Here is a 12,492-nt window from a genome sequence, read left to right on the forward strand (position 1 = left end):
AGTTGCTTACATCCAGTTTGGTTTAAGTGTTTGCAGTTTGAAGTAGTAAACCCTGACAGTGATAATGAAATACAGAGCAGTACACTTTTCTACTTCTGCACATTGCTTTGGTTTTTTCCTTTTACTTCTTCTGCCTGAACACTTCCCCTTCTTTTGCTTCCATCTTTTTCAGTCTAATTTTCCCCTCAGGCAATTTCTGGTCCTATGTACATTCTGTTATTTCATTCTCTCTTTTCTCTTGTAACTTTCATCTCTCTCTAACAGCTATATTTCCTTTCAAGTATTTTCCCTTCCTTCTTTAAGGAGATTTCATTAATGGTGATTTTTAGTTTCCCACTCTAGATCCCTTCCCTTTTCCTCTCTGCACCCTACTAAGTATGATTTTGTCTGTGCAATAAATTTTGTTTTTTTCTACATGTTTATTACGAGTTGTGGTCTTCTTAGGTGGAAATTTCATTCAGTAACCTAAAGATTATTTTGATAGATAACTATTTTCTCTCTGAAGGATACCTTTTTATCCTTATAATTTCAAGCATGCTTCACTCCTTTCAACACGAAAGCAAAGAATGGCTTGTTTCAACACCCAGTTTGGGGCCACTTGTGAGATTCGACCTTTTGGCAGTGAATTATTCTAAAATGAAGAGAGGGAAACACAGGAAAGATAAACTGGAAATTGTAGGCAAATGTCAATTTTCATGTTTCCTATAAGCCATTATGTGTCAGCCAACAACCCAAAGCATAATGGTGCAGGGGAGGAAATCTATTGCATTCAATTTGTTAGCTCTAATAGTAAAAGGAACTTTGAGAGTTGTTTGTAGAGCCAAATTAAGGTTTCCAATGGCTGCTGTACATTAGGGCTGATGAACAAGAGTGGTTTCATGTGTAAGAAAGAGAGCCTCAGGTTCCAGATGCAGACTCAGTACTACCAAATCAAAGCAGCAGTTTTGGTCTGATCAAGGATTTATTACATGTTTACTTTGTTGTTCAGTTGAGGTGCTGCTGATATTCTCTGCTCAGCCCATGTGTGATCTTAAACCTGAGGAGGCTAACGAGCCCCTAAGCTTATGACTATCTGCACCACAATTTTTGTCTTCAAGTGTCTTGGCAGCTTTCACACTGGAAGTTCAAAACAAATTGCACTACCAAAAGTATGTCAGGTGGCATTTTCTTAGGTGATTTCTCATGGTAAAAAAAATACATTCTATGAGAGTTGCTGCTATATTGAATGTAATGAGGTTGGGATGAGGAATGAGTATTTTTGGCATAAAACTCCATTTAGAATCAGGTAAACATGAAGCTGTTTTATATTGCATTTAATTTTTTTCATATATTAATTTTCTGCTACTGAAGTAAGTGAAAATACTTTCAAGCACAACGTTTGGGGATTTATCTTACAGGAACTTTAAAATTGTCTGGTTCTGACAGTATTTTGATCTGAGAGTACTCCATTCTAATCAGCTCCATGAAGCTCTGCTGAACAGTAGTTTCTTATTTGAGTATTCTTTGCTATGCAGTAGGCATTTCAGTACTTTGGTACTCTTCTGTGTTGATGGTGGAGATGTGGTTTTTATATTACCTTGAGATTCTTCTTTAATATTCATATCTGTATGTATCTGCTTGCCAAGGCTTTTAGCACTCTGCTAAGGCTGTAGTTAGCCAAGAATTATCCTTCTTGAAGGGAAAAAATAAAGATACAATCAGTCTGATTTCTCCAAGGTCAGGGAAAGTATGAAAAAAGAGAGTCTAAGCAGAGGAAGAAGTACTTACAGGATTAAAGACAAACCAAAAAAATATAACACACTACAACTGGCGTCAGAATCATAAGATCCTTAGAGTTGGAAGGGACTTCTAAAGGCCATCTAGTCCAACTCCCCTACAACAGAGACACGCACACCTAGATCAGGTTGCCCAGGGCCAAATCCAGCCTGGCCTTGGAAGTCTCCAGGGATGGGGCATCAAGCACACCTCTGGGGAACCTGTTCCAGTGCCTCACCACTCTCACTGTAAAAAGACTTTTTCCTAATATCCAACCTAAGTCTACCCTCTTTAAGGTTGAAGTCATTTCCCCTTGTTCTATCACCCATTATGTCTGTCCCTTCTTTCCTGTAACTCCCCTGTAAATATTGAAAGGCCACTATCAGGCCACCTCCCAGCCTTCTCTTCTCCAGACTGAACAGCCCCAGCTCAACCTTTCCTTGGAGGTGAGGTGTTCGATCTCTTGGATCATTTCTGTTGTCCTCCTCTGGATGCACTCCAGCAGGTCTGTGTCTCTCCTGTACTGAGAATTCCACATCAGGATGCATCCACAGCCTCTCTGGGCAGCCTATTCCAACACCTTTTGTCTCCCTCTAGAGTGAAACATTTATTCCTAATATCTAACCTAAATCTGTCTTCATGGAGCACTGATCTCTTGGGTGAGTTGGTACCTTCGAGTATTCATGCAATAGTTCTGGAGTTTTAAGAGTTAGTAACTGAATAAGCCTCTTTCATCTGGAAATGTTTTACAGCCATATAATCAATCCCTCATGAATTTGTAATTCAGGGAATCACATTATAAAAGCACTGGGTTTTCTAAAGATATGATGAAATAAGATGCTTAAGTAATAAATTCCTATGGGTGACCTGCTTTACATTCAGTTACTTCAAAGCACAGAATACTTAATGAATGTCTTGTATACCACTAGGAACTGCATAAATAATAACAGTAATAAGGATTAAAGCAAACTATAGTAGTAAGGATCATGTGGAGCTGAAATTACAAGGTAACTCATCAGTCTATAGAGCCAGGCAGAGTTTTAAGGTTGAAAGCATACAGTGTTTTGAGCAAGCTGCACTCGCAGGAATTGACAAAAATATGGTCTATGAATAAATTGCATTAATGAAAAACATTGTATGAAAGAACTGTAGCATGTTGAAAGATAATCACAATCACAATATTTGGATCTGGCTTGAGACAAAAAAGGAAGTATGCTCCTAACCTTCCATGGCGTGGAGTTTGGTTTCTAGATGCAGATATCTACTTATCCCTATTTATTAAATAAAAATTTCTTTACTTTCTTGTGTTTCTTGTGTAGATGTGCTACATGCTGATCTAAAGTCCTCTGGAACCAGTAGAATTATTTATTTATGAATAATTATTTATTATACACGAGATGAGACTTGATGTAGGTTATCATCTTGTATCTTTTGGGAATGAAAGTCTAATTATTTTGTGCATTTGATTCTTAATGGGGCTATCTTGCCCCATCCTTGCTTAAAACACCACATGCTAAACTCTCAGATGATACTCAGAAGTCCATCAGTGTATGTTTACTGTATAGGAGGTCAGCCACAAAGCTGGATTTGCTATCTGTACAGCCAGAAAGCTTGACTCCAGGCACAGATTATTGTATAGGCTCCCAACTGCTCGTGTACTGCTTATTTAATACACTAATAGCTAGCAGGCACAAATATATATACCTATGTCAGCCTACTTGTGCTGTTGAAACTGTAAAAACCTGCTCTGAAGCTAAGTGGATGAACTGAAGATCAGCCTGTGTTTTATGGGCACTTTTAAACCACTCATCAATATAGTATTATTGGCACAGATAGCCCAGCAGCAATAGATGTACTTTTTTGAAAGGGCATAGATGCAAATGCATAGTCAATTATTGCAATTAAGCATCAGGGTAACAGATAATACCATAGGCTGAGGAGGGGGAAAATGCACGTGTGTCTCCCATTCTGCTACATAATTCAGTATGAAATTTCTGCTGCTTCTCAGATATCTTTTAGTTCAGTCCTTCCTCTTCAGCAATCCAAAATGCAAAGTTCTCTTTATGTAGATGTCTTGCAGGTTTGATTATGCTGGAAGACTCTGAATTGATTCCAGTATCGAAGGACAGTGAACGTGTCGGTCACGTGTTCAGCTCTGCAGTTAATATATTTTCAATGTATAGGTAAGCAAAATTCCACCAGTGTAGTATTGGCATGAACTTTATTGGAAAATGCATTGAATGTTGATCTGTCTGACACCAGATATTGACATCTAATGTGGTCGATAACAAGAAATCTCATTAAGTACTAGCAGATAATGATTTAAGGAATTGGCCTAAGAGAGGAACAGAAAGATCAGTGTTGATATACAGACAGCTGTGCTGTTACTAGCTCTATAAAAATGACAGCAAATAAAACAAATTTCTGAGTCCAGGAGCATGTGGTATGTTTCTAGATAACAAAAAATGTCCCTGTCAGTTTGAAATATGAAAATGTTTTTGAGTATTCTAAACACTTCTAACTTTCAATTACTTGTTAATACAAGAGACATTCTTGAGAATTGAGATCTGTAACAATCTCTGAATAATTTCCTGCATGAATGACTTTATGTAATTTATTATAGTTGCATGAGTATTGCTAAGAACTGGTTAGGCTCTTCACAAGTTCTACTTTTCCTTATTAAACACTTGTGGGTTGAATGTGAGCATTGTTTTTGCTGTAACAACTCACTTGTACTGTTGATATTATGAAATGCAACTCTACGCTTAACAGAACCATATAACTTAGAAGTGTATTTTTCACTGTCTAGTTTATCATTCCTTATAGTATTCTTATACTGTTTTGCAGTTCATGCATACTCAGAAATACACAGAAGTCTGAAGAACACAGTTATTGTCTTTTAACATTCTAAGTATAAAAAGCAGATGAAGAGAAAGATCTTGTTTGTCACAGTCCACAAATTCTTATCAATTAAATCATGCTTTACAATGAAATCAGAGTGCACACTGTACTTTTATAACTACAAAAAAGGTTTAAAAAAGGCTATAATTCTTGTGAGAAAGTTATTAACCAAGGCAATTTGTGACAGAATCTAAGGAGCAACTGACTTCTCTGTAAGTTGCTATAGATTTTCAGACTGTATAAAGTGGCAGAGTTTTGAAATACTGAGAAAATGGGGAGTGAAGGGCACACATCAGGAGGCAATGCAGTGATGGGCTCAGCTTTGCTGTGCTGGCCTGTGCTGGGCTCTCTGGACAGAGGAAGGAAGAAGGACATGCAGGTTTGAGTTTCTGAAAAAGGTGAGAGGGCAGGCAAAGCATATAAATATACCTGTGCATTGTTGCATAAAACAGTGAACAAAGCTTAACAGCTTCATCTTTTCAAAAGCTGGATCAAGTTTTCCTCACTCTATTCATTGCATTTTTTGCATTGCACTGCAGCAAAACTTCTACCTGCTCTCCACATCTCTAGATATATTTCCCTGCCCCTAATATCCCACGGTCACAGAATCATAAAGGCTGGAGGAACCACAACAATCACAAGGTCAAACTCATCCCCACTAAGCATATCCATCAGTTCCACATCTCCATCGTTCTTGAATACCTCCAGGGATGGTGACTCCACCACCTCTCTGTGCAGCCCATTCCACCACCTCTTTTGGAGAAGAAATATTTCCTGAAATCCAATCTTAGCCTCCCCTGGTGCAACTTCAGACCATCAGCTCTCAGAGCCCAGCTGGTCAAACTGAGAGCACTTAGCCCATTTTTGCTGGTTTGGAACTTTCTTTGCCCAGAAGTCTCTTGAGAGGAGGACAAGGCCTGAGAACCTTCCCCACCTCTTCTATTCCACGAGTGTGTACTTCCCAGCTTCTAGGCTTCCTTCCAGTTGTTCTTCCCCTACTCATTCCCCAGGTCCATGTTGATCTATCTCAAGCAACAGAAAGGCAGCTCACCAAGAGCAAGGTAGTTGCTTTGAGTCTTTCTATTAACAGAACTGCAGCTCCAGCAGCAGTCACATCTCTTGCCTTCAAGACCACAACTTCTGAGGCAGACTGTGAATTTTGTGCTGAGGTGCAGCAAACTTTAAAATATCATCAAGCAAAGTCCCTAACACCTTTGATTTGCCAAACAGAAATTCATCCTTACGAGATACTTTTGTTGAGAGACCTAAGCCCAAAGGTTCCTGGACAAAAACAGGTGGTATTTGGAAAACCTCCAGGGAGCAACAGCTAGAATCTAATGTTTAAATTAGTATATTTCAGCTACTTAACTCATTTTCTGATTTCTTTCTTAGGTTGAGATGTTATATTTCATTTAATATGCATATCTTTATTCCATGCTGTTCTTCACAATTTCAGCTTTAATTCTGAAAATATGGCTCACAAGCTTCAAGACTGGTAAAGAAAAGAATCCCCAAGATCAAAGAGGAGGTAACAGATGAAAGAAAACTAGAGAAAGCCTTCAGGGATTATTAAGGAGTGTTGAGGAAGAAATCACCAAAAATGCATCACCAAAGCATGGAGAAAAATCTGTAAGGGAAAAAGTAAGGAGAACTATATGGATTATTTAGGCAAACACTGAATTTTTCATGTGTGTTGTGTGTGAGAGAAGGGAAGAAAAAGATTTCTTTTTTTAACCATTGTTCTAGAGGCAAAAGCAGAAACAGTGACCTTATGTTAGAATGTTTATTATTTATAACACTTCAGATGAAATGTAAAATAGTCCATGTTCCATGTGATTTGAAGCACAGGGAATGCCTTTCCTTTTCCAGTGTTTACAGGCTGTCCTAAGAAAACTTAATGTTTCTGTAGGAAACTTGATAGTTACATCATCACCTTTCACTTAAGTATGGGGAAGTAATTTAAATCGCACTACAAATACATAAGATTAAGAAAATGCTGACCTACACTAAAACATCTTTCCCAACAGTGCATTTAGATAATAAGCATACTGAAGTCCTAAGATGAAGCTTGTTATTTAATGGAAATTCTTTCTGCTGAATTTAGTTAGCTTTTGTTCAGGTTATGGAAGAGAAATAACTATTTGCTACCAAATTCTAGATAATTACTGCCTTTCTCTCTGACATTTAATTGGTGGCATTGGTGGTGGTAACCTGTTCTGCTCTGCTGGAAATGTGGTCGAGCAACTTTTCCATGCGGCAGCTGAGGGCATCATTTTTCTCACTGACCACATGCAGTCAATAGAAGCTGTGTAAGACCTAATGTTGGCTTGTATTGCATGAGTGACTTTCACTGCCTTAAAAACCATTTAGTTGTTCTCTCTTTGAGCCATCCCAGAATCTTAAAAACTGGATTATTTGGTTTCTTTTTAAAATATAAATTAGTCTGTGACATTAAGGACAGTTTGTAAACAGTGTTTGCAATCAAAGTGCTCTGCCTAATTAAAAGCAAAAAAATGGCTACTATTTTTAAGGGCTATTATTTGTTGCGTTCATTATCTGATGACCCTTTTGAAGACTATATGGACAAATGCCTTGCATCATGGAAAATATTTTAACTTCTTTTATTCTCTCTAACTCTAATAATTAGCTCTTTTATCTTGTTTTAGCAGCACACAGCCATGACATCTAAGGCAGAGAGCCTTACCTAGGACAATAAACAGAGCATTTTATAGAAAACTCTGCCCTGAAACCAGCCAAGCCTGCAACAAGTTTGGATATACAAAAAAGATTTGGGCTGGGGAAGACTGTTCTGTTAAGTGGGTAAGTGGCTGGAATGAGGAAGTGGTGGGGGTGTGCATTTCTACCACAGGTTGTAAAATCCACATGTAACTGCTGCAGGAAAGTCCCTTCAAGCCTCAGACTTGTGAAAAAATGGACAGGATTTACTACCATAAATGTCACCACAGCCAGTTATTTATCAAAGCACAGTCCATTGCACACTGGAATGCTATGTTTTACTGGGCATTTTGGCAGAATAGCCCCCCCCCCCCCAAAAAAAAAAATAATAATCAAGCAGTTTTAGAAATTATTTAAAGGATCCTAAATATACCCTGCTTGAGTTATTAAATTATAATTGCAACATTAGTCCTTCACAGGCCATTATTTTATCATTAGCTTAATGTCATCAGTTAATGATGACTTTCAAGAAACACTCATGCAGTTATCATATGTGATTTGTTAGACCACACAGTCATAGACAGTGGATGCAATTAAAAAGCTGCCAAAGATATCAGCTTTGCAATAAAGTGTTATCAGTATCTACCAGTAATCCAACAGCATGTTTTCTTGATGGTGGAAAACAGTTTTAATTTTACCGACATGAGTGTTTGTTTCCTACTAACCCTAATTTTGCCCTTACAATCAAGCTAGGAAAACTTCTGTCATAAATGATTTATTGTGCTTGCAATCTTATCCCCCACCTCACCTCTGCATTAGGCAGATTTCAGTAGTACTAAAGATGCATATTTAGCATATGCCACTAAAAGGAGGAAATGAAATGGTTTGAAAGAGTGTAGGCACCTAAATGATGATACCCCTACAGCAAAATTACCATGCTGCATTTACTTTTCACTTTGACTTCTTGAGACTGAAATTTCTTTCAGCAGGAGCTGTATCAGATTTCAGAAAATACTACCCACCTCTGCAAAACAGTGATTTAGCATCTTTTATCAATATTGTACAGTTTAACAAGTAATTAAGGCATTGTTTAATCTCACCACATTTTATTATAGGGAGTTTAAGACTCACTGTAGAAAAGATATTAACTAATTAAGCAGAGCAGTTGGTATGTGCTCTTTGGGACTGATTCAGCAAATGCAAGAGTTCATTTCACTGTTTAAAGAAAGGATAAATCCCAATGAACTGGTTACCATTTACTTCGCTTGCTAGTAGTACATTGCAATTCTGGCACAGTGTACCTGGAAAATCTTATATAGTAGCTACATTTCTTTTTGTCTGCTAACATTCCATATATAACAAAATGATAGCTGTAGTAAATTCCTGCCTAGTGTTTTAGACTAAAAAGATCCTCATACATAAAAGAGTTGCCAATTCGGACTGAATCTGAGTTGTTTTAGAACTTTAAATCTACTGTTTGCTTTCCATTATAGATTTCTTTTGAATATTCAGCCCAGACTGAAATGACAGTGGGTACAAATTCATGACATCTGTATGTCACCCCTGAGTTTTAAACAACGCTTTGAATGTTACTTTCATCTGTTGCTCTCTTTCCTCATGCTGTCCTTCCTGCAAGGTGCAAAATTATCACAAGTGGTGAGAAGGGGTTTGTGTCACATTAAGGCTTTGTAAAAGAGCCAGAATTCTCATACTTTATTAATGAGGATTTTCTTTTGACAGATGTGCTTTGTATTCCAGTAGCTGCAAGTGGTTTTTGTGTTACAAGGACTTTTATGGGAGATAACTGGGTTACTCACAGCTAAACAGTGATTTTCAAGGAAGAGTTGATAAGATTGCCACAGTGCGTGAGTTAATGAGGAGTTTTTGTTGAGCAGCTTCCTGCTGGTTGTGAACCCTTTCAGGTGAGGGAACATGTTTCAGGGCAGCAGACTGGGATGTGAGAGCCTCACACTTTCTTCCTTGTGTCACCACTTTGTTGGCTGCTCTAGATGAGCTTATCATCTGCCTGTGATCATAGAATCATAGAATGGCCTGCATTGAGAAGGACCACAATGATCATCTGGTTTCAACCCTCCTGCTGTGTGCAGGTCACCAACCAGCAGACCAGGCTGCCCAGAGCCACATCCAGCCTGGCCTTGAATGCCTCCAAGGATGGGGCATCCACAGCCTCCTTGGGCAACCTGTTCCAGTGCCTCACCACCCTGTGTGAGGAAAAACTTCCTCCTAATATCTAACCTAAACCTCCCCTGTCACATTTTAAAACTATTCCCCCTTGATCTATCACTAGACACCTTCATAAATAGTCAAGATCCTGCAAGCTTTTTACTAGAGCGCAATCAGCACCTAGAAAATGTGTGATGAGGAATGCTAATATGCAGTACAGCACAGAAGTATTCTTTTTCATTGAAGTTATAAGATTAACTAATTCTGTGTTTGGTGGTTGTTGTTTTTTTTTTAAGCAAATAGTAACCACTGTTGATCCCTTCTACAGATTCTTATTTTCCTATCCTCATTTAAGCAGGACCAATTAAACACAATTAACCAAAGGCAAACTTTTTGTTGTCCAAGGTACCACTGGCTTTTGACTAGTGAGGACTCGCTTTTGTAATTTAAAAGCATAACCAATGGGTAGCACTCACAGCTCCTAGCAAAGAAACTCCCCTTTCCCACTCACATGCCTATTGGTACTTTGTGATCTATATGCAACTTGTTCAGTTGCACTGCCACATTATTCAATTGCCTATTACTGAATCACATCATCACAGAGCTGTAAGGGTTAGAAGGGATCTTTGGAGACCACCTCGTCCAACTATCGTGCTAAAGCAGGTTTCTTAGGATAGGTATTGCTGAATCTTTTTGTACACTGAGGATCCTGAGCCACTCACTCACTGAACAGATATTGAAAAAATTATAAATCAGATTGTTTTCCACCTAATCAAAGATGTAAGATCTCATTTTGCCTGGTAGCTCTTCTGAGAACTGATGAAATCAACATGAAAATTGGTAAAAAATTGCTGACTAGCAATAACATACTTTTCATTGAGCTTCCTAATTGAATGAGGAATGTGCTTAATTATGTGATCCCAGTGGTAATATCTGATATAATCAGGTTTCTATTTGGTTCTCTCTTTATCCCTCCCTGCCACAACCTCGTGTAATTTCTAATCTTGCCACAATAATTGCTAAACTGCTCTCTGACATTTAATGCATAAGTAAGGATAGGAAGAAGGCTAGAACAATGTAAATATTTACAGTGCCACCATAATTAGTCTCATCCATTGAAAAAAACAAATTCATTGTGTGTCACATAATGAATCCTTCCAAGTTCTGAAAACATGAAAAATAAAGAAAAAAAAGTGAAGAAATGTGGTATCATGGCAGGGGAAGGAATCTCTGAAGGTTTTTTTTTTAATGTTTGCTGTGTTTTGTTTTGTGTTTTTTTTTTTTCTGTAAATGAGCAATTATCTCTCAGTAAATTGTAGCACAATGCTTGTCAGTACCATGTAAAAATTAAGCCCTTGAGATTACTTGTGTTTAAATTAATTTAGAAGGAATTACAAAACAGAAAATGATATTTCAGAGCTGGTTTAAAATTAGGAAAGAAATCGTGGCTGTTGGCCATGCAAATTATCTGCATGTATCCTATTTATTGGATTTTGTGTGCCAGTAAGTTCTGCATCCTGGAAAATCAGGAAATCAGGAAAATCTGGAAAATTCCAGTATCTTCTGGAATTTAAGATTTCCTATTTCCACAATCTTGGTGAATAGGAAATGGATATACATCTGGGTATACTGGGTACAACTGCATGTACTTACCATATGTGTGAGAAGTCTTATTTTTGGCAGTAATATACAACTTTTCCTAACCCAGATAAATGACTGAGAAATCCTTTAAAAGGAACTAAGAGCAATCCTAAGCTTGTAAATGAAACAATCAATGTTTACTCTTTGATAAACAGAATTTCAGTGCTGACCCACCTAGAAAGCAACTGTTGTGGATATTAGGGACAGAGCTGCAGATGGAATATTTGCTATGTATAAACATTTTCTTGGAGGATAATGGACACTGATGATGACAGCAGACAATAGATGAAGTAAAAAAAAAAAAGAAAACCACCATGTACTTGCAGTGTGCTTTTTACCTGTTAAAATACAAGTCTGAAGCTTTGGGCATTAAAATCTCAGAAATGCATTACGTAAAAATTTAGACAAATTATTTGTTTATAGGTCAGACATTTTTTCATTATGAAAATCAAGAATGCTTTGTAAATATCACCACTCTGATTTCAAATCCCTGTGGCTTTAATACTGTATAACTCTTGCTAAATATTTCATTTTTTGTATGTTTTTTGCTCTGAAGCATGCATGTGTGCAATGTGATTCAGACAGATGATTCTCTCTTCAAATCATGGATATTTTATTGAAATTTCTGTGAAGAATAGGGAGCTAGAGAACTGTTTGATCCTTGAAAATTGATCTCCAAGAATACATTATTTGAAAAACTTCTGTATTCTCCAGTATGTCAAAAAGTAGCCAAGGGGAAAGAAAGAATGAACATGAAAATACAAGGATGAAGATGGAACAGAATTGATAAGCAAGCAACATTTTTTTTAGCCTCACAGTTTTAGATCTGTTGATCTTGTCAGTGCAAAAATGATTGTTTAATTTGTATTAAAACCGAGTATCAGGCCTTCTCATGGGAGAAATTCCATAATTGTCAAAAGAAATAGTTTGCAGAATAGGAAATAAAGTGAAGGAAATCTTTCAAGAAGAGTTGAAGACTTAATCTGTAAAAATAACATTTATGATAGACTTAAGCTTACTCTGGGTCGGTAACAGCTGAGATCTTAATTAGCCACGTTGATCAGTGCCGCCCAATTGTATTTTCAGGGTCCTTCTTCTTTTGAACTTCCCCACTGCCTCTCGTTTAATGCATCAGTTACTTCTTAGAAGCACTGTGGCTCTGATTGGCTTTGAAAAATTAAGGCACCCTACAAACCCCAGGAGAGCTGATGTGAGGAATAACCATCCTAGGACTGAAGAAAAGTGATCATCTTCCCACTGAATGTAGGAGGCACTGGCATTCTGAGATGTATGCCACTTATTTTAGTAAACCAAATTCTGTTTTGATAATTTCTA

Source organism: Lagopus leucura, unplaced genomic scaffold (assembly GCF_019238085.1).
Source record: "Lagopus leucura isolate 7727_CA_CO unplaced genomic scaffold, USGS_WTPT01 Super-Scaffold_741, whole genome shotgun sequence".
Taxonomy (NCBI): Eukaryota; Metazoa; Chordata; class Aves; order Galliformes; family Phasianidae; genus Lagopus; species Lagopus leucura.